This window comes from Colobus angolensis, unplaced genomic scaffold, assembly GCF_000951035.1.
Source record: "Colobus angolensis palliatus isolate OR3802 unplaced genomic scaffold, Cang.pa_1.0 Scaffold280, whole genome shotgun sequence".
Taxonomy (NCBI): domain Eukaryota; kingdom Metazoa; phylum Chordata; class Mammalia; order Primates; family Cercopithecidae; genus Colobus; species Colobus angolensis.
Window position 1 is genome coordinate 2,758,068 of NW_012116044.1, and position 24,472 is coordinate 2,782,539.

Consider the following 24,472-nt stretch of genomic DNA (forward strand, 5'->3'; position numbering starts at 1 on the left):
CATGGCACAAGTATACATATGTAACAAACCTGCACGTTATGCACATGTACCCTAGAACTTAAAGTATAATAAAAAAAAAAAAATCCAAAAAAAAATAATAAAATAAAGTGCGATATTTCATTTTCTGTTCCTGTGTTAGTTTGCTGAGGAGAATGGCTTCCAGCTCCATCCATGTCCCTGCAAAGGACATGATCTCATTACGTTTTGTGGCTGCATAGTATTCCATGGTGTATATGTACCACATTTTCTTTATGCAGTTTATCATTAGTGGGCATTTGGATTGATTCCATGTCTTGGCTATCATGAATAGTGCTGCAATGACCATACATGTGCATGTATCTTTATAAAAGAATGGTTTATATTCCTTTGTGTATATAGTCAATAATGAGATTGCTGGATCAAATAGTACTTCTGGTTCTAAGTCTTTGAGAAATTGCCAAACTGTCTTCCACAGTGGTTGAACTAATTTACATTCCCACCAACAGTATGAAGGGTTCCTATTTCTTCAGAGCCTTGCCAGCATCTGTTGTTTCTTGACTTTTTAATAATCACCATTCTGACTGGCATGATATGGTATCTCATTGTGGTTTTCATTTGCATTTCTGTAATGATCAGTAATGTTAGCATTTTTTTTTCATATGTTTGTTGGCCACATAAATGTCTTCTTTTAAGAACTATCTGTTTGTGTCCTTTGCCCACTTTTTAATGGGGTTGTTTTTCTCTTGAAAATTTGTTTAAGTTCCTTGTAAATTCTGGATATTAGATCTTTATCAGATGGGATAGATTGGAAAAGTATTATCCCATTCTCAGGTTGTCTGTTCACTCTAATGATAGTTTATTTTGCTGTGCAGAAGCTCTTCAGTGTAATCAGATCCAATTTGTCAATTTTTGCTTTTGTTGCATTTGCTTTTGACATTTTTATCATGAAATCTTTTCCCATGCCTATGTCCTGAATGGTATTGCCTAGATTTTCTTCTAGAGTTTTTATAGTTTTGGATATTACATTTAAGCCTTTAATTCATACAGAGTTAATTTTTTTGTATTACAGAAGAGCTCCAGTTTCAAATGTCTGCATATGGCTACCCAGTTTTCCCAGTGCCATTTATTAAACAGATAATCCTTTCCCAACTGTTTGTTTTTGTCAGGTTTGTCAAAGATCAGATGGTTGTAGATGCGCAGTCTCATTTCTGAGATCGCTATTCTGTTCCATAGGTCTATGTGTCTGTTTTTGTACCAGAACCATGCTGTTTTCATTACTGGGAACTTGAAGTCAGATAGCATGATGCCCCCTTCTTTTTGTTGAGTATTGCCTTTCCTATATGGGCTGTTTTATGGTTCCATATGAATTTAAAGTAGTTTTTTTCTAATTTTTGAAGCATGTCCTTGGTAGTTTAATGGGAATAGCATTGCATTTATAAATTTATAATTTACTTTGGGCAGTATGGCCATTTTCGAGATATTGAATCTTCCTATCCATGAGCGTAGAATGTGTTTCCATTTGTTTGTGTCCTCTCTGATTTCCTTCAACAGTATTTCTCCTTGAAGAGGTCCTTTGCTTCCCTTGTTAGCTGTATTCCTGATATTGTATTATCTTTATAGCAATTATGAATGAGAGTTCATGATTTGGCTTTCTACTTGCCTATTACTGATATACAGGAATGCTTGTGACTTTTGCACATAGATTTTGTATTCATAGACTGCTGAAGTTGCTTATCAGCTTCAGAAGCTTTTGGACTGAGACAATGGGGTTTTCTACACATAGGGTTATGTTATCTGCAAACAGAGACAGTTTGACTTACTCTCTTTCTATCTGAATACACTTTATTTCTTTCTCTTGCCTGATTGCCCTGGCCAGAACTTCCAATAATGTGTTGGGTAGGAATGGTGAGAGAGTGCATCCCTGCTTGTGTTGGTTTTCAAGGGTTTTTCATAAATGGTTCTTATGATTTTTAGGCATATTCCATCAATACCTAGTTTATTGAGAGTTTATAACATGAAATGATGTTGAACTTTATCGAAGGCCTTTTCTGTGTCTATTGAGATAATCATGTGGTTTTTGTCTTTAGCTCTGTTTATGTGATGAATTACATTTATTGATTTGTGTATGTTGAACCAGCATTGCATCCTGGGTATGAAGCCAATTTGATCATGGTAGATAAGCTTTTTGATGTGCTGCTGGATTTGGTTTGCCAGTATCTTATTAAACACTTTGATATTGATGTTCATCAGGAATATTGATCTGAAGTTTTCTTTTTTTTTGTATTGCTGCCAGGTTTTGGTATCAGGATTATGCTGGCCTATTAAAATGAGTTAGGGAAAAGTCCTTCCATTTCAATAGTTCGGAATAGCTGCAGAAGAAATGATACCACCTCCTCTTTGTACCTCTGGTAGAATTCAGCTGTATATCCATCTGGTCCTGGGCTTTTTTTGTTTGGTAGGCTATTAATTACTGCCTCAATTTCAGAACTTGTTATTGGTCTATTCAGGGATTCAACTTCTTTCTGGTTCAGTCTTGGGAGGGTGTATATGTCCAGGAATTTATCCATTTCTTCTAGATTTTCTAGTTCATTTGCATAGATGTTTTTATAGTATTCTCTGATTGTTGTTTGTGTTTCTGTGGGGTCAGTGGTGATATCCCCTTTATCATTTTGTATTGTGCCTATTTGATTCTTCTCTCTTTTCTCCTTTATTAGTCTAGCTAGTGGTCTATCTATTTTATTAATTTTTTCAAAAACCAGCTCCTGAATTCATTGATTTCTTGAAGGGTTTTTCGTGTCTCTCTCTCTTTCAGTTCTGCTCTTATCTTGGTTATTTCTTGTGTTCTGTTAGTTTTGTGGTTGTTTTGCTCTTGGTTCTCTAGTTCTTTTATTTATGATGTTAGGGTATTGATTTAAGATCTTTCTAGCTTTTTGAAGTGGGCATTTATTTCCATAAATTTTCCTCTTAACACTGATTTAGTTGTGTCCCAGAGATTCTGGTACATTGTCTCTTTCTTCTCATTGGTTTCAAATAACTTCTTGATTTCTACCTTAATTTGTTTATTTACCCAGGAGTCATTCAGGAGCAGGTTGTTCAAGTTCCCTTGAAGTTGCCAAGTTTTTGAGTGAGTTTCTTAATCTTGGATTCTAATTTGATTGTTTTGTGGTCTGTGAAACTGTTATGTTTTTTGTTGTTTTGCATTTATTGAGGAGTGTTTTACTTTCAGCTGTGTGATTGATTTTGGAGTAAGTTCCATGTGGTGCTGAGAAGAATGTATATTCTGTTGTTTTTGGGGGAAGAGTTCTGTAGATATTTATCAGATCCACTTGATCCAGAGCTGAGTTCAAGTCCTGAATATCCTTGTTAATCTTCTGTCTTGATGACCTAATATTGATGATGGGGTGTTAAAGTCTTCCACTATTATTGTGTGGGAATCAAATTCTCTTTGTAGGTCTCTAAGACCTTGTATGTACTTGGGTGTTCCTGTATTGGGTGCATATCTGTTTAGGATATTTAGGTCTTCTTGTTGAATTGATCCCTTTACTATTATGGAATGCATTTTTTTTTGTCTTTTTTGATCTTTGTTTAAACTCTATTTTGTCAGAAACTAGGTTTATCACCCCTGCTTTTTTCTGCTTTCCATTTGTTTGGTAGATTTTCCTCCATCCCTTTATTTTGAGCTTATGGGTGTCTTTGCATGTGAGATGGGTCTCTTGAATACAGCACATTGATTCATTTTGACTCTTTATCTGGCTTGCCATTCTGTATCTTTTAATTAGGGCATTTAGTCCATTTACATTTAAGGTTAGTATTGTTATGTGTGAATTTGATCCTGTCATCATAATGCTAGCTGGTTATTTTGCAAACTTATTGATGTTTATAGCATGATTGGCTTTTGTCCTTCAGTGTGGTTTTGCAGTGGTTGGTAATGGTTTTTCCTTTCCATATTTAGTTTGTCCTTCAGGAGCTCTTGCAAGGCAGGCCTGGTGCCTCAGCATTTGCTTGTCTGAAAAGGATTTTATTTATCCTTCACTTTACTTATCCTTCATTCCTTTTCATTTATTAGTTTGGCCAGATATGAAATTCTGGGTTGGAAATTCTTTTCTTCAAGAACGTTGACTATTGGCCCCCAATCTCTTCTGGCTTGTAGGGTTTCTGCTGAGAAGGTCACTGTTAGTCTGATGGGCTTTCCTTTGTAGGTGACCTGGCCTTTGTGGCTGCCGTTAGCATTTTTTTTTTTTTTCATTCATTTTGACCTTGGAGAATCTGATGATTATTTGTCTTGAGGTTGATCTTCTCATGGAGTATTTACTGGGGTTCTCTGATTTCCTGAATTTGAATGTTGGCCTGTCTTGCTAGGTTGGAGAAGTTCTCCTGGGTTATATCCTGAAGTATGTTTTCCAGCTTGGTTCCTTTCTCCCTGTCTTTTTCAGGTACCCCAATCAGTCATATGTTTGGTCTTTTTACATAATCCCATAGTTCTTGGAGGTTTTGTTGATTCCTTTTCATTCTTTTTTTCTCTACTTTTGTCTGCCTGTTTTATTTTAGCAAGATAGTCTTCAAGCTCTGAAATTCTTTTCTCTGCTTGGTCTACTTGGTTATTAATACTTTTGGTTACATTGTGAAGTTCTCATGTTGTGTTTTTCGGCTCCATCAGATCATTTACGTTCCTCTCTAAACTGGTTATTCTGGGTAACAGCTCCTTCTGAAGTCTACTTCTGTCACTTCATCCATCTTATCCTCTACCTAGTTCTGTGCCCTTGCTGGAAAGGTTTTGCAATCATTTGGTGGAGAAGAGGCACCCTGGTTTTTTGAGTTTTCACCGTTTTTACATTGATTCTTTCTCATCTTTGTGAGTTTATCTAGCTTTGATCTTTGAGGCTGCTGATCTTTGGATGGGGTTTCTGTGGCATCTTGTTTGTTAATGCTGGTGGTGTTATTGCTTTCTGTTTCTTTCTTTTTCTTTTAATAGTCAAGAGCCTCTTCCACAGAGCTACTGTGATTTACTGTGTGTCCACTCCAGACCCTATTTGCCTGGGTCCCTCCTGCACTTGGAGGTGTCACCAGTGGAGGCTGCAGAAGAGCAAAGATGGCTGCCTGCTCTTTCCTCTGTGATCTCTATTTCATAGGGGCACCGACCTGATGCCAGTGGGAACACTCCTGTATAAAGTGTCTGGTGACCGCTGCTGGGGGGATCTCACCCAGACAGGAGGCACGGGATCCCAGACCTGTGTAATGAAGTACTCTAGCTGCCCCCTGGTAGAGGGGATGTGCTGCGCTGGCAGGAATCTCACTCTTCTGGACTGCTCAGACTCCTCATAGCCAGCAGGGGGAAAGACTAAGTCTGCTGATCCATGGAGACTGTGGCCACCCCTCCCCCATAGACTCAGTCCCAGGGAGATCAGAGTTGTATCCCTAAACTCTTGGCTGGCTGGGGTTTCTGCAATTCAGGCAGGGAGACCCTGCCCAGTGAGGAGGGATGGGTCGGGGTCTAGCCTAAAGAGGCAGTCTGGCCACGATCTGCCACAACCACTGTGCTGCACAATGGGAAATTCCTCCTGTGTCCAAACTGTCTTGTCTCTTCAGGACTGGCAAGGGAAAAACAGCAGATTGGAGCTGCAGTGATGGCTGCCACCCCTCCCATCAGGAGCTCAGTAGTCTTAAGCAGTAGACAGCCACAGTGACGGTGGCTACTCCTTCCCTAGGAAGCTCACTTGTCTTAAGCGGCAGGAAGCCACAGTGATGACAGCCACCTTTCCCTCTGGGAACTTGGTTGTCTTAGGCAGTCTCTGACTGAACGGCTACTGAGAATCTGCACAGCTCTGTGCTTGGGGCCAAAGGCCTTGGTGGCATGGGTTCATGAGGGAGATCTCCTGATCTTCAGGTTGCACAGATCCATGGAAAAAGCATGGTTTCCCTGGCAGGGTAGCATAATCACTCACTGCCTCACTTGGCTGGAGGTGGGAGCTCCCCTATCCGCCAGATGACTCCCAAGTGCACCATCCCTCCGCCCTGCTTTTTCTCATTCTCTGTGGGTTGTGCCAACCACCTAGTCAATCCTATTGAGAGAAACTGGATACTTCAGTTGCCAGTGCAAGATTTACTCACTATTTTCATTCTTCTCGGTGAGACCCTCCAACTACCACTGTTTCTAGTCAGTTATCTTGGCCGTGCTGTTTTTCTTCTTAATTATGTAATGATAACTTTATATCCAAGCTATCGCTTTATTGAGTTGAAATTAGCTTCTATTTATTCATTTGTTAAATAAAATAGAACATCATGCTGGGTTTGAGGAATAAATAAAAGCAGAAGCAGGTCTTTCACTTCTGTGACCTAACTGTATGGTGGCAAAGAAAGACTTAAAAAATACTTCATATTTACAGATATTATATTAGAGCAGTGATTCCTACCCAGGGTTGTGCAACAGAAATATATGAAAGTTTGTTTCATCAATGTTTCTTAAAACATACAGAACTGACTCTGTGATTCTCATGGACGTGAATTTTAAAAGATTTTACTTTGAGTCTGACATACACATCTCCTAGTCATATAAAAATGACTGTGGCATTCAGAGGTTGGAAATTTTAGCTCAGCCTGGGAGACAACATTTGTTCTGGGACATCTTTTATTCTGAGTCTTGAGAATAACGTAGGAATTCACTAGGTTGAGAAAACTGAAGGAACATTAGAGTCCAAGAAACATAGATGAAAAGGCATACAGGCACATATAAACAAAAGAAAGACTCTTAATATTTAAGAATAGCATGGCATGACAATGACTTCTGGAAATCCATGACAAAAACAAGCAAACACCAACAACGTAAAAAAAAAAAAACCAGATCTGTGTTGACTGATCGCAAAATAAAGTGTCCTTAAAAGTGAACATGTCAACAGAAATTTGAATCAAAGTAAATGACTGTGTTTATGTAAGAGCAACCTTTATTTTCTGGCAAAGAAAGAAGCAGTGCATATGGCAGTGTGCAGGAATAATAGCATGGGAACAGTTTCCACCCACTGAAAAAATTTGTTTTAACATGTTTGTTCTCTAGACAATATCCTCATGAACATATGTCATAGATGAAACTCTCTGCCATTTCTTGATTAGTATGTTTTTAGTTTTGAATACATTAAAAATTAAAAGTAGGTATGTGAGATCAACAAGTTTATAAGCAAAAGTTATATTTACGTGTCACACATTGTGCTAAGCATTTTAAAAACACTGCTTCATTTGAAAACATTGCAAATCTTTACAACTATAAAATTTATTAGCTTCATTTTATTAAGAAAAGCTAAGATTTTGAAAAGTTGAATGGTTTATCTAATATACCTTGTACCTTCAAATCCAGATGAACTTCTAAGTCTGGCTTCCGATAGACCTGCTATGCAGTCTTCTTGTATGGTTTGGAAACACTTTTTTCAGAAATACTTAGCCTATAAGGAGGAGTATGGTAGAAAACACTTATGATTGCCACATAACAAAGCACGGTCTCTGTACTTTTTCTCTGTACACATGACAGAGGAAAAACTGTCAAGCAATAAAGTCTTCACCTGCAGACAAACATTACTTTCAAGTGTCTCCTTGAGAATATGAAAGATAATTGATAACTGCCATGAATACATTAGTCAAAATTTGAGTGCAATTTGTTTCAAATTGAAAATTGAACTCTAACATGAAACATACTCTATGCCAGAAGGAAATTTTTTTTTTTTTTTTTTTTTTTGAGATGGAGTCTCACTCTGTCACCAGGCTGGAGTGCAGTGGCATGATCTCGGCTCACTGCAATCTCCACCGCCCTGGTTAAGCGACTCTCCTGCCTCAGCCTCCCAAGTAGCTGGGATTACAGGCGCCTACCACCATGCCCGGCTAATTTTTTTTGTATTTTAGTAGAGACAGGGTTTCACCATGTTGGCCAGGATGGTCTCGCCTTCCTGACCTCGTGATCTGCCCTCCTTGGCCTCCCAAAGTGAGAAATTCTTTTTAAAAATGTTATTGTATGTATGCAAGGTTTAAAACATGATGTTTGGATATGCATATATATATAGTAAAATTAACAGTACAGTAAAGCAAATTATTCTATCCATCACTTCCTATATTTACTTTTAGTGTGTGTATTCAGTAAGAGAACTTAATATCTACTCTCAGCAAATTTTTGGTATACAATATGATATTATTAACTATAGTCCTCATACTGTACATTCATTCTCTAGACTTATTCATCCTATGTAACTGCAGGTTTGTACCCTTTGACCTACTTCTCCCCATTTTCATTCTCTTTCTGCCACTGATAACTACTGTCCTACTCTCTGTTTTTATGTATTTGACTTTTAAAAAAAATTCCCCATATTTGTGAAATAATGCAGTATTTTTATTTCTGCTTCTGGTTTATTTCACTTAGCTTAATGTCCTCCAGGTTCACTTATGTTGTCATAAACTGCAGTATTTCTTTCTTTGTTAAGGTTGAATAACATTTCATTGTATATATAGATCACATTTTCTTTATCCATTCATCCATCAATAACACTTACGTTGTTTCCATATGTTGGTTTTGTGAATAATGCCATAATAAACATGGAAATTCAGATATCTTTGTTAGGTGGTGGTTTTATTTCCTTTGGTGTATACCCAGAAATGAAATTACAGGCTTATATAGTAGTTCTATTTTTAATTTTTCGAGGACTTGCCATACTGTTTTCCGTAATGGCTGTATCAATTAACATTCCAGAAGGGAATTCTTAAATAAAATTCAAGAGGAGGTGTTATTATTTGGATATGATCTGCCTGTCCCTGTCAAAACTCAGGTTGAAATTTTGTTCCGGATGTGGTGGTGTTGGGAGGTGGGGTCTAGTGGGAGGTATTTTGCTTATGGGGCAAATCTGCTATGAATAACTTGGTGCTGTTTACATGGTAGTGAGTTGAGTTCTTGCTGTAGTGAGACTGGATTATTTATCATAGGAATGGACTAGTTCCCATGAGAGTGGGTTGTTATAAAGCCAGAATACCTCTCAGGTTTTCCCCTCTTCACACATGTCTGCTTCCCTTTTGACCTTCTCTGCCATGTTGTGATGTGGTACAAAAACCCTCATCAGAAACAAGGGGCATGCCCTTGAACTTCTCAGCCTGTAGAACCATGAGCTAACATAAAACTTTTCTTTTCCTTTTTAAATAAACTACTCAGTCTCAGGTATTTTTATAGCAACAAAAAATGGACTAAGAGAGTAGAGATTAGCTTATGAATGTTTATGGGTCCTTCTTCCCTAGGTCAGAAAACCGGATTGATATCTTCCTTCTTCATGATTTACAAGGTCAGGTTAATGGCTTTTATGAATATGTAAATCCCTCTGTTCTGTGTAGGCTCACATATCAGCTATATTACTCTCTCATTCTTCTTAGATCTATAATTTACTGACTCCCTGTCAGACTTTCCCATTAAGTGAAAGGTTTAGCATGACTTTCCTCTTTATCCCAAATTTGACTTATCAAGATGGCTTCAACACTTATAGTATAAACTTATATTTTAACTTTTCACACTCTTTATCTCTTGTATTCTAATCTTGTAATCTGGACTCACAGTTCCCAATTCTCAGCCTCATACTCCAACTTTCCAAGTTTATTATTCCTTTGGAAATGTAACAATACCTTTATCATTAAACCAGTTGAAATTATTAGGTTCTTCTTAATTGGTTTGATAACTTCTTCATCTTTGGAACATTCTTTTCTGTCAGTTTCTATGACACCATACTATTGTGGATTTTTTTTCTTTCATCTTTCTGACAGCTCATTGTTTGATTCCCTTCATAAGCATATGTTCCCCACTCCTCTTTTTTAAAAGATTTATTGGGGCATAATTGATAGATAAAAATTGCTAACATTTAATGTAGATATTTTAGTCAGTTTGAACATATGCATACACCTCTGATGCCATCACCACAGCCAAGGTACTCAACATATCCATCACCTTCAAAATTAAATTTTCTTGTGTCATTTTGCGTATAGTTTTGTTTGTTTTGGTAAGAACATTTAACATGAGGTCTATCCTTTTAAAAATGTTTAAAGTGCACAATATTGTATTATTAACTATAGGTACTAGGGTGTACAATGGATCTCTGGAACTTATTCATCTTGTGTGGCAGAAACTTTATACCTATTGAAGGAAAATTCCTCATTCTTCTCTTCCCATAGCCACTGGCAACAGTGTTTCTTAGACTTTTATCCTCAACCTCTTCTTACTTTAGATACTTTCTATGAGTAATGTCATCTATATCCATTACATTGCAGTGTCTTCTGTCCACTTACCCAGAAGACTCCAGCTTAGGTTCATCTCCTGGATCCAATCACAACTAGATATTTTATTCTAAAGTAGTATTTCTAGGCAGAAAATATTTGTGTGGAGACCATAGGCAACCGTGAATATGAGACTGTTTCATTTTGAGTTAAACTGAAGAAAGGCAAAAAGATAAATTTTGAGGGAAATGACAGCTATTATTTCTGGAGGTCCTTATAAGACATATTAAAAGATGTGATTTAATCTGAAGTACAACACAGAGTGATTGAAGGTTATCAATCATAGAAATGGTACTGTGATTAGAGAGATTACTCTGAAAGTGTGATAGAAATTGATTGAAGAAAAGGTAGTGGAGAATGACCAGTTGGGAATTTTTTTAACCTGAGTAAGAGTTTCTGGAAATCTGAAATAAAATAATTAGAGAGATAAAAGAAGTCTGAAAAAAATAGAGAGAAATGTTCATTAAGTAAATGTATTAAAGAATCTTTTGTGCAGTTAGTATAGTGATTCAGTTGATGTGAAGTGAACTTCTTTCACATTGAAATAAATTTAGTAGAGTTCCTGAAAATCATATTTGGGAATATGATCAGAGAAATATATTAAGTGTATGTACATATTTGAAAAATATACAATAAAATATGCCAAACTGATGAATTTTGGAAGTTTTACTTGATCCAATACAATTGACTGATCCATAAAATTTAAAAAGCAAACAAGCAAGTAAAATATAAAGAGTAAGAACAATAATGAAAACATGGATTAGATATTTGTGCATTGATAGAAAAACTAAAGCAAGTTAGATTGTTTTCTACTGACTAAACCAATTGAAGTTGACTAAATGTCTCTATTTTATGTTTACATCTCTTAGACCAAACCTATATGAATAAAAATATCAATTTGATCATTATTTGATGTCACTGAGGAAAAGAATAAGTTACTGCTATTTTTACTGCCCATAAAGTATGTTGGCATCAGGTAGATAGCATTTAGAATATGATCTGCCTGTGATTGAGATAAATATTTATGTTTTGACTTATATTTAAGATTTTCAATGTTTCCATATTTTCTTTGGCTACCAAATACATTAATGCTATTTCTGTTGAGTTTAGAAAATTTTAACAAAAAAATTAAAATGCTATTTTTCCTAACCTGGCACATGAGTTTAAGTTGAAACATAAATCAAAGTAAAGAAATAATGATTATTTATTTCTCAAATATTTTGCTTAATGTTTACTCTTTGTCAACACCCCCATAGTTGTTGTGGCTCTAGTAAGTATGGGGAAAGTCCCTGCTCTCAGTGAAAAGTGAGAATATAAACTAAATAATTACATAAATAAGATTATTTCAGAAAATGTTATGTGTCTTAAAGAAAATAAAATGGCAATAAACATACGTGTGCATGTGTCTTTATAGCAGCATGATTTATAATCCTTTGCACTATTCACAATAGCAAAGACTTGGAATCAACCCAAATGTCCATCAGTGACAGACTGGATTAAGAAAGTGTGGCACATATACACCATGGAATACTATGCAGCCATAATAAAGGATGAGTTCGTGTCCTTTGTAGGGACATGGATGCAGCTGGAAATCATCATTCTCAGCAAACTATCCCAAGAACAGAAAACCAAACACCACATGTTCTCACTCATAGGTGGGAACTGACCAATGAGATCACCTGGACTCGGGAAGGGGAACATCACACACCAGGGCCTATCATGGGGAGGGGGAGGGGGAGGAATTGCACTGGGAGTTTTACCTGATGTAAATGACGAGTTGATGGGTACTGACGAGTTGATGGGAGCTGATGAGTTGATGGGTGCAGCACACCAACATGGCGCAAGTATACATATGTAACAAACCTGCACGTTATGCACATGTACCCTAGAACTTAAAGTATAATAATAATAAAATAAAATAAAATAAAATGGCAATTGCTTGAAATAATTAGATATGTGGGTACATGAAAGAAGGTCAAGGTGGTTGAGAATTATGAGTAAGAAAGTGAGTGGTATGGATATCAGAGTGAAAGGTGGAAAGGCAGGCTCAGATCACATAGGACTTTTTATGCAATATATATGACTTAGTTTCATTCTAAATGTGAAATCTTTGGAGGGTTATATGGAGTGGAGTTATGTGATAAAATTTATAGTTTTAAGTGACCTTTCTAGCTCTTGTCTAGAAAATGGTTTGAAAAGATGTAGGTCATGGTGGTTGGTTGGTGAGAATGAAATGAGTTAGAAGGCTTGTGTAGAAGTCTAATGAGGCATGGTAATTTTAAGATATCTGTTAATCATCCAAATAGAGATGCTGCATACGTAGTTGGATATACAAGTCTGGACCTTTGAAGTACTGAACTGAGCTGGGCATAGAGATTGGAATAATCAGCACATAGATGACAATTAGTGTCCACTAATGAGAGAACTAGAGAGAAGGTAAGGTAGCCCCCAAGAAGTCACAGGCTTTAGTCAGATAGGAAGCCAAGTACACAGAATGTTTAGAGAATTAATAACATAGGGTAATTTGCCAAATAAAAAGAGAGTAGGTGTTTAAGTGGAAGGGTTTGGGGAAAGGCTGGGAAAGGAAGAGTGCGGCAGAGGATTACAGACTGGTGTAGAAGATAAGAGGGTGAAGAAAGGAGGAGGAGAAAGGGAGAGAGGCATAAAGAAGGCAACAGATGGGTGAGCAAAAGGAGGAAGGCTGATCAAGGGGCTGAGGGAGGAAGAAAGGCAGAGGAAAGGAGGAGGGACTAGCAATGAATTGGCTAAGGGGAAGGTGTGAGGTACCTTGATAGGAGGGGAAGAGGGGGAAGAGGAGGGTGGGGAGCAGGAGAGAGAAGTCAAGGCAGGTGAAAGAGTAGTTTCCATAACATTAGTTTGGAATCCACAGGATTTTAAAATTCATTTGTTTTGACTTTGTTTTTACTATCGTGAGTATTTTTCTTCTCAGTTTCCTGAAAGGCAATTTCAATTAGGGATGTTTTTGTTTAAAATTCAAATTAAGCTATTCTGAAGGTAATAACACTTTATATTAAATAACACTGTCATATACATTTTCTTCTCCATTCTGAAGCATCCTATGGCATAAACAGGGACATCGTTTATGGAATACAATGATAACATTCAAACTTGGGTTAAGTGATTTATGGAGCTGTCAACATATTTATTCTACTGTACTTAGAGATCACTGTCATAAAGAGCATACTGGTTTCTGGTGATTACTGTAATACATTACCACAAATTGTACAGCTTAAATCATCACAAACTTATTCTCTCACAGTTCTGAAGGTCACTGAATTTCTGAACTCAAGGTGTCACCAGCACCACACTCCTTCTAGAAGCTCTGGGAGAGAATACGTTTGCCTGCTTTTTCCAGTTTCTACAGGCTCCCTGCATTCCTTGGATTGTAGCCTCTCCTTGGATCTGGAAAGCCAGTGGCATAGATTCTTCAGTCTCTGACTCTGCTTCCTTTGGCTTCAATTACATAGCCTCCTTCTCTTTTGTCTGTAGTCAAATCTCTTTCAATGTACCTTTATAAAGATACTCGTAATGCCATTTATGGCCCATCTGTATAATCCAGGATAATTTCCCATTTCAAGATCCTTAACTTAATTACATCTACAAGTCTCTAGTTAAATAAAGTCACATTCACAGTTTTCAGGGATTAGGATCTGGTTACTTTGGGGGCCACTATTCAGCCTAAAATATATAGTAATACCACAATATTAGCATTAATTTTTCCCTTGAGTATTTCAGAGATGAGCCTTGTTTTATTTTACAATGCTTTTATATGATCCATTTCACACTGTATATTTTTTGGTGATATGGCCCTGGGATAAGCAGGAAATAAAGTTGCCTTGGGAAAACGGTTCTCCAGCAAGGTTTCTTTCCATGTTGCTATTCTCACTTCTAGATCTTCCCACCAGGGATATGTACAATATGGTGAGTTTGTTTTTCTCAACTGAGCAGATGAGATGGAGAGATGGCTGTTCTAGGAACTGCAGTATCTGCCCTGGAATGAGAGACAAAGAGGACGCTCTTCTCTCTTGTCCCAGGAAGACACATTTTCTCCTTTTTGGCTTTAGCTGAGCAAACAGTCTACAGCAAGACACAGAGTATCGGTATTTATGGTGGAGACGCCTTGGGGGAGGATCCTCTAATTATTCTACATAGTGCCAAACTTTCTGATCTTTGAAAAATCTAAAGCACTTTGCTCAGGAAGCATAGATAGTTTTAACCCTGGTGGCCTAAACCACAAATTCCAACTACTTAATTACATTCTGCCTAGAGTATCCTTCCAAGTATTCCAGAACACAGTGGTGGTTTTCATTTCCTATCTTAAGCTTCTCTGTAGTTGTTCTATTGTTATTATTTAAAATTCCAGAGAACAGACAGATGCTCATTTTGAAACAAGAATATACATTTCCTATTGAATGAGCTAATACTCTAAAATCTGTTTGCCATATTCCATCTCTAAAGTTAAGTAAAAAATGCATTAGAGGAAACATAATAAAAGGAAACAGTGAAAGAAAATATTATACAAGACAAGGCATCTGTCCTGGTTAAAACCCAAACCAGTTAATGAAGAGAATAGGCCACTTATGTGACTTTGGGTCTGGCTAATGTTCTCATCTGGAACAAAAACAATAAGACACTTGTATTGGTGCCGCAAATGGACAGGGTTATTATTTTTCTAATAAAATGACTGAAATTTGTTTGAAGGGAGGATCACAGAGGGATGGGAAATATCCTTACAGCAACAACATTCCATTTAAAATAACTCTGTTGTATATTATAGCTCCTCATTCTTTCCATCTTTAGTCCTTTCAAATCATCTTACACAGCATTCGCATTTTTAACATTATAATTCACTTATTGTTAGAGTCATTTAATCATTACAAAATAAATTTAAAAAAACAGAATCAGAAAATTTTGCGAGCAGGAGGAAGTCTAGCAATGGTTTATGATTGCAAACCTCTCACCTTTCTCTTCTGTTTCAGTGGAGTAGCTCTCTCTTCTTTTAAGACATCCTATTAACTGTGCTTTGAAACTCGACCCTCCGCCATGGTCACTGCAACCTACAAATTGGCTTCCTCTGGTATGACTTAAGCTCCTTCTATCTACTTGTCCTTTACTCTTGATATATAAACCTGCTGAATTTCTTCCATGTACAACCATAGCAATATTTAAAAAAGAGATGAGTGTTCTTTTTTGCATTTCCTGAGGAGGACTTTCCCCTCATCCTGCCAGAGTCAACTGTTTGACTTTGGGAGGATTGGAATTGTTGACTCTGGACCTGATTGAGTCAGAGGTCATCACTATTTGGCTTTTGACTTCAGAATAAAATATTTGAGTCTACAGCATGACCAAAAGTTTTGAAAGCCAGGCTTGGCTGGGAGGAAAAACAAACCTGTAAAACTATTTACCTCCCACTGTTGTATTAAGTATTTGCCTTACCATCCTAGGTTGTAGATATTTTATAATTACCAGGGATGAGAAGTCAAGGGATGTCATGAAGAAGGTGTGTCATAAGGGGAGGTGGGAAATCTTTCCAGTTCTATTGCCAGGTCAGGGGTGGATGAAGTTTATGGTGAGACCTGCATATCCTGGTTGCCCCTCTGTAGGCCACAGGTCCAAACATGACCCATGTTATTAAATAGAAAAAAAAAATGCCCAGAAAAGGGCAAGGTTGATGCCACTTCCTGTTTAGAATCTGGGAGGAGATGCATATGCAGGTTCCTGCCATATCAAAGACCAGCCCAGGCTCTCTCTACTGGAGATCAGCATGGTAGTAGCCAGCAGAAGGCCAGAGGGAGGCTTTTGCCCAACTACATAAGGGATATGTTTTCTCCCAGCCTAAATGCTATCTTAGGCAGAATGAAGGGAAGTAGAAAACAGTGTTGATGGGAAACAACTTCCAATTGTTTCTTTGTCCATAAGACTACTTCATATAAAAAGAAACTGTTTAGGTTACCTAAGACTGAGGTTAATGTGGCAAGTTTCAGTTAACTTTTGCCTCCACTAACCCATGGGGTGTTTTGGATGTTAACTATCTGTGGAATACCTTCTTGTATTTGGAGCATTTGTCACATTTCAAGCATAGCCTAAGGAAGCCAGAGTTGATTGTGCCAGGTTTCCTTGTTACGGACGTGCAGATTCTTCTCAGATGTGCTCAAACACAAAAGTGAGCAAAGTGCCACAGACACAGCAGCAGTAGCATCTGGTTCTTTGGAGGCAGTTGTGATAGAGTTTCTGACATCAGGCCCTGCTTTTGTTGGCATGAACTATGTGTGGGTCTCTAACATCAGTGCAAACTTCATTATCATTACTAATCCTGAGTAGTCATGGCGGAGTGTTGTCATTGAAGTAACCGTATTTTCGGAGCTACCTAGCATGTTTTAAAAATTCCTTTTCCATTTAAGCTAATCTTAGGTAGCTAGGAACTATAGCTAGTAGGAGTCAAATGTATCCAATGCTTGTTATGTACTATACATTGGTTTAAGTACATTGCATGTATTATTTACTGCAAATAATTAACATAGGCAATATTAATAAAATAGATACTATTATTATCTACATTTTACAGGTGAGGAAATTGAGGTATACAGAGATTCAGTAATTTGTCCAATTTTAACCAGTAAGTGGTAGACTTGAGATTAAAACCCAGGCATTCCAGCCTCATAGCTCATTCATTAATATTTCTTACCCCCCCTTTTGTTGCCTGTTTTTATAATGTATAATAAATCACAAACCCCACACACATACATTGAGAATGCTTTCCACCTATCTCATTTGTGCTTAAAAAACTATGTTATTTCCTATCCTTCTTGCCATTCTTAGACATGTTGAAAGCACAGTTTACTCTTGTTTTCCCATTCCATCCCCTATCTTCCACTTCCCACTCCACTGATCTATAGCTTCCTTTCCTAATGCTCCCTGTAAGTGCTCCGTGCCAAAGTCACCACAGGTGTTATCAATAGTCTCTTTTCCGATCTTTATTCTGACTCTATCTCCTATAGCATTTGGTATGTGATTCCTTACTTCTTTCTTCATTCTCTTTAACTGTGCAGTTTCTGTGATATTTTTGTGGCCTGCTTTTTACTCACAACTCTGGCCAGTGTTTCTTAGGGTCCTTTGTGTATTCTATTTCCTCTGACACACCTTAGAGACCTTTTAAAGTTCACAGTCTCATTTTCCTTTTATATTTTTTACTTTCCCTGGATAAACCTATAAATATTCTAGATACAGAAATATTGATAAACCCCTAATCTATACCTTATCATATAGATTTCTCCTAAGATCTACAATTACATATCATATTATCTGCTGGGAATATGTTCCAAAGATATCTCAAGTTCAAACGAATATTCCCCACATTAAACTCATCTTTCCTTTTTCCCCCAAACTTCCCTTGCCCTTCCATGTCTATCATTAGATAATACTGGTTAATTTTATTTTCCTCAAGTCCCATCTCCAATTAGCCACGAAGTCCTACATACGCTCTGGCTTTCATATCTCATGTCTATCCCAACCTTACCATCTCTACCAGTCCTGTTTTTATCTCTTTGTCCTGCGTCCTGCAATAGCCTTCCTAAATCATCTGCATGGGGTTTCCTCTGTACATTTCCTACATCATGCACAGTAAGCTTTCCAGAGCATAAAGATTATTGTTTTACTCCTCACGTAACATCTTTATGTGCCTCATTACTTTCAGGGTGCAGTGTGAGCTTTTCAGCCAGCCCTGTGTGATCTGGCCTGTGCTTATCTAGATACTTTATTTTCATACGACTCTGTGTCTACATACCACATTTCATCTAACTGATTTATTTGTAGTTCCCCTAATACGTATGCTGTCTCATGCACCTGTTTGTGTTTACTATTAAATTCATCTAACACCCTTGGCTTACTTTAACTGATCCATCAAAATTCATCTCAGATTTTACCTCTTCCCATGGCTTTTTTTGTGTTCTTCCTAGTGGTAACAGTGTTAACTCTGTCTTACTCACTAGACAGACTTTCAAAAGGCATTTGCTATATCTTTTATCTCAGGATATTCAGGCCTTCCATGATGACTGAAATATTGTAGAAACTAAATATTATTTTGCCAAATTAAATGGCATCTCATATATATATATATAAAAGTTGAGTAAACTAAGGTTCCGAGGGGTTAAGCAATTTGTTGAATGTTAAACTGCTAGTAATTAGCAGAGGTGTAGCAACTCTTCAGTAGTCTTTAGTTTACATTCTCAGGACTTAATAAAAATCATAAAATGTAGAGGAGACTCAATATGTATTTGTTGAAAGGATAAATGCCAAAGAAATTAGAAAAATCTCATTCGTTTTAAACAAAATGCTAAAAAGAAGTGAATTTCAAAATAGTACAAAGGAGGAAAGCTATAATGTATTATTTTATAGTAAAAATATTCTTATGAAATGTAATAAATGATTTGAAGCAAATTTTTGAGTGTGGCTTTTTGATTTTACAGGGAGCCAAATTGTATCTGTATTTTTCATTCTTTAAATGTGCCAGGTAGTTAGTTAATTATATTGAATAATATCAAATTAAAATTAAGATACAGATTACTTCAATGTGTAAAGGAAAGTAAACATCTCCCAGATTTATAATAATATTTTGAATGTCTAAAATATTTTCTCATAAGCATGTCTTTGTCTTTGAAAATTAGTAAACCTATAGACATGACTATATGCCATAGACAGGATTTGAAAACATGCCCCAGTGACCTCCATCCTGGTGCTATGCCTCATATAGTTTCTTCCCTTTGATTGAGGGAAGGGCCTATGATTTTTTTTCTGTCAAAAGAATATGGCAAAGGTAGGATATCACTCCCATGTTTGTTCTATGCTTTATAAGACTTCTTTTAGGAGACCAGAGCTGGAGTGTCTCCCTTGCCGGCTTTGAAAAACTAAGATGCTATGTTACGAGAGGACTTCTGAGAGCATCACCTGACAGGGAACCTTGGTGGTCTGGAAGCTGAGAGTAGCCCCAGTTTCTAGCAGGAAGAAAACAGGAAAGTCAGTCTTATAATCACAAGGAGTTGATTTCTTCCAGTACTCATGTGAGCTTGGAATAGGCCCTTAGCTTCAGAAAGGAATGTAGCCTGGCACTCACCTTAATGTTCTTATCCTTGTGAGTTTGAGCTAATGATCCAGTAAAAGTGAGCCTGTACTTCTGATCCACAGTGACTTTGAAATAATAAATATGTAATGTTTTAAAACTTGCTAAGTTTTTGGCAATATGTTATGCATCAGTATGAAATGACTACAGGTGCCTCTTCAACATATTTAATATGACAAGACTTGCTATAAACTTCTAAATTTTAAGAACAAATCAGTACGTTAATTTATGAAAAGCAAAGCTTAAAAGCATTAAAGGAAAATAAAACCTAATGATATCTTAAATAATTTGGGTTCTAAAAAATGGCCAATGAATTGTTATGAGAAAAATACGTGATAAATCAACTGAATGAATAAAAATGAATGGCAATGTTATACATTCATTTTAATGAAATGGAAAATAAAGGAAAATGCAACCATATTTATCTTGGGTTTAAATCAATATTCACTCACTGCTCTGTTTTAAAGTATTTTATGGTTATGGTTGTTTTACAAACCATGGAAACTCAATCTCTGTTTTATTTAGAAAAGCAAAACTATGTCAAAAATACATAAAAGTTATATAAAACAAGCAATAATTTTAGAGAAATAATGCAAACTTCAATTACTTCTAATGTTATTTAACACTGAAGATCAATAATCTGTTTCTCTAAAATAATTATGTCTTGTATTGATCTTTTCCCAAATATATTTCTTCCTGTCACAGGATATAAAACATCTGATTTGGTCATTATGAAAAATAACTTCTAACATTTACTTTAAGAATTATTCACCTTAAGTTTTAAGAATATAGCAGAATAAAGCTTAAAGAAAATAAACGTTGAAGCAATCAAACTCTTAGTAGTTTTAATTCCTGATTTCCAAAAGGTATCAGAGGGAAAAAATACAAATCGCCTATACATATTTTAGACTGTTATGTTCAATATAAAAATTCAGATGTAACAGATACCTTACTTGGAAATTTGGTAGATAGAATCTGCCAAGGTTGATCACAACTTGGAGAAGAGACTCAGAGATTGTTACATTGGGCTTGAGAATTCTATTTACTTAAAAAAAGTATGGAGAATTTAAATGCTCAAAATTTGCTATTTTAGGACACATGAAACTCAAGTAATAGCTTTTATGGCTGCCTAACTACCTCTCATTTGTAATTTTAAATTATTAAAATTAAGAATATTGGAAATAAATAAATGATACCCTAAAAATTTATCTTTCAATTGTGTGAAAAATACAACATTTATATGTTACTATCACCTCTCTTATTTTTCTTGTCTTAACAAGACTTTGTTACTTCCAAATTCTTAAGAGTTCTGAGTAGTCATGACATTATCATTCTGTATTTGTGATAGGATGACTAGCCTTAGATAGCTCATAGGAATTGTTATTCATTTCTTGCTTCATGATGTTCAGGGTACAATATGTACCAACACATTTTTCTCTGTTTTCCTTCCTGCAGCTGATCTGATATTAAAGTGTTGGCTTTAATAAGTTTCCACTTCAGTCTAAAATAGATAATGTAAGAAATCCAGAAAGCAGAGGCTGCCAAAGCTCGCTGTTTCTTGAAACCAGATTGCTAATTTACTTCTTCCATTGTGAGAAAACACAGGCCTCCAGAACCTGCCCCACCTCTTCCTCAGAGTCAATTGCACCCTCTGTGTTCTAGTCACTTCACCGAGGAAGTGCTCTATGTTGAGGGCTATCATCCAATTTCACTTCTTACTTTATTGTTTGTTTTTTGTTTAAATTTCATTGCTTTCACATCTGGCTGGTGCAGCTTTTATGTGGTATTAAAAGTATGTGTCCAAAAATGTGTCCCAGATGAACATCCTGTTTGCCTTTTGATTTAAATTTCTGTTTAGTAAACCTTTGTGGTTTGGATACAGTGAGGAGTATTTTCGGCAGAACTCCCTACCCACTTCCTCAAAAATAATGACTCCCCTGTCTGTTCCTTCCTTCCTTACATCCTCTGCTAAATTAATATTGTCTATCAGATGCATTCTGAGCGATATTCAAGAATATTACCTCCTCTCACAGTGATAAAAATCTATATCTAAAACGTTACTGTTTCAGAAGCTCTTTCCACAAAAAGGTTTACATGCTGTGTCATTAGTAAATTGAAAATGCACCCATGAGGTCCTAGTAGAAAAATAACCAGTTTTTGAATTATGAGATATTTGCTTCATTCAGAGAAACATAAACAATGGCTTTTTAAAAAATAGGTTAGCAACTGAATTTTTTCTAGTCAAAATCAGAAAAGAAATATGGTGAAGGTATTTTAAAAATATTTCCTGCAAATTGGTCACAGAAATTCTATCACAGATGAATATATTTACTTGACATATTGCATAAAATTATTTTTTTAATAACTATTGTTTAAGCCAATTTTTTTGAAGCAAAATCTTTGGTTGTTCTTGGCATTTCTTAATTTGCTTACTTGGGGGCATATTCCCTCCAAATCCACACATATAATTTTCATTGCCTTTAAAAGGGGTTATGAACACACATCTGAAGGAGAATTGACCACTTGTTTTTTGATGTTTTAAAGCCAACTAAAGCATAAACCTCTTGTTTCCTTTCTGATCCCAGCCTTTTTTCAATGAGAACAATGCTTATGCAAGATTTCCTAGGGGGATTTTGTGGTTTGAGGTTTTAATAATCTAGGCTAAAATTCAAATAGGAACCACAGCTGCTTGGATAAGACACTTAGACCTTTTCATCTGAACTGTAGTGAACTTACCAAAATTTTTAACTATTCTGAGCTCTATCTGATGTACAAGCAAGGCATGTGGTAGCTGTATTTCCCACATTAAGAATATCTATATACTTGCAAATTATATAAAATAACATAAAATAATATGCATTTTTCCTTAACTATTTGTTAATTTGTTTAAAACAGATTTGACTATTTTAAACAGTAATGAATATTGGTGTTCTCTTCAGTAAGGGGAACCTATGAAGAATTCTTTAAGAATTAGATCTTTAGGACTGTTAAAATAGAATCTCTTCATTTTCTGGAAAAAAAAAAAAGGTATGTCTTTGCTATATTACTCTTTCATGATACTTTTTATAAAATTGATTTTGTATACAGATGCCCCTTGACTTGATGGGGTTATATCTCCATAAATCCATTGTATGTTGAAAATATCATTAAGCCAAAAATGCACTTAATACACCAAACCTACTGAGCATCGTAGCATAGCCTAGCCTAGCTTAAATGAGTTCAGAAAACTTAAATTAACCTGTAAATTATCTAACACAAAGCCTATTTTATAATAAACTGTTGGATATCTCATGTAATTTATTGAATGCTATACTGAAAGTGAAAAACAGGATGGTTGTATACGTAGTCAACATACAGTTTCTGCTGAAAGCATTTTGCTTTTTCACCATTATAAAGTTGAAAAATAGTAAGTATTTTAAGTCAGTGACCATCTGTACTTCTAAAATAGTAGTATTGTGTTTAAAATGTAAGATTTATTGAAGAATCTGGGCTTTACAGATGCCACTGGCTGACCAGAGTCCCCTGTTACCAGCCATGGTCAACCCCACCGCATTCTTCTATATTGCCATCTATGGTAAGACCTTGGGCCCCAACTCCTTCTGGCTGTTTGCAGACAAAATTCCAAAGACAGCAGAAACCTGTAGTGCTCTGAGCACTGAAGAGAAAGGACTTGTTATAAGGGTTCCTGCTTTTGCAAAATTATTCCAGGGTTTATGTGTCGGGGTGGTGAGTTCATGTGCCATAATAGCACTGGTGGCAGGTCCATGTATGGGGAGACATTTGATGAGAACTTCAAGCTGACGCATACAGGTCTAGCATCTTGCCCATGGCAAATTCTGTATCCAACACAAATGATTCCCAGTTCTTCATCTGCACTGCCAAGACAGAGTGGTTAGATGGCAAGGTGAAAGATGGCATGAATATTGTGGAGGCCATGGAGCGCTTTGGGTCCAGGAATGGCAAGACCAGCAAGAAGATCGCCACTGCTGACTGTGGACAACTCGAATAAATTTGACTTGTGTTTCATCTTAATCACCAAACCATTCTTTCTATAACTCAGGAGAGCACCCCTCCGCCTCATTTGCTCGCAGCATCCTAGAATCTTTGTGCTCTCACTGCAGTTCCTTTGGCTTCCGTATTTTCCTTATTCCCTTCCATGCCTCGCTGGATTGCAGCGTTAAGTTTATAATTAAGAAATAAAAACTAAATAACAAAAAAGAAGATCTATTGAACAATCTGTTCATGAAATTCCTGAAGTATGAAGTACATTAAATTATAGCTATCAGGTATATTTAAATGAGGTTCAAATGTTCATATAAAAGGCAAACATTCAGAGTCTATCACAGCATTATAACATTATTTAAAGATCTATTTGATCAACAAATGACTGTATACTGAAGACTTTACAAGGAGAGAATATAATAGAGAGAAAGTTTATGAATCGTCCAGCACTAAATTTAGGTGAAGGGCCTAATCCAAAAAGGAAAACTTTTAGAGCTAAGAAACCTTAGATGACTTCAGGGCTCCTTTTCAGGGCACAGAGCCTCAAAGATGCTGGGCCTGCAGCCTGGGAAGAATTTCTCCGGGAAAACATAGCCTTGGAAGGATACCAGGCTTGAAGGTCTCTGCCTTTGCTGGGCATCAGCCCTGTGTGCCTTTATGCACAATGAAACTTAGTGGTTCTCGTCTAACCAGTTGTTTGCAAAGTTTTCTACAGAATCCTATACGTTTACAGAATTGTATAATGGATTTCCACAGGGAAAGGGGTGTCCTCTGTTGTGATGAGTAAGTAGGATCTGGATATCTCCTTCAATTTTTGCCAGAACTGTTCCATATTTTAACAGCCTTATATTAATTTTTTGGTTAAGATTTAGTTTAAACCCATCCTTTGAAGAAACGAGAAAGGACAAGTTTAATTTTTTGCATTATAGAGTATTAAAAGAGTCACAGCCTATCACATATTTCCTATGACCCCTAACTCTGAATATGAATGGTTAATAGATCGCCCCTGCTGCATTATGGCCAAGATAGTCTGGGACTCAGATGACACCAGCTGAATCCCAGCACTTCAGAATT

General features: G+C 36.5%; 1 pseudogene; it reads left to right on the plus strand.

Moving 5' to 3' along the window:
- The first annotated feature begins 22,930 nt into the window (after positions 1-22,930).
- LOC105516424 lies at positions 22,931-23,405 on the plus strand (annotated as a pseudogene).
- The last annotated feature ends 1,067 nt before the right edge of the window (positions 23,406-24,472 follow it).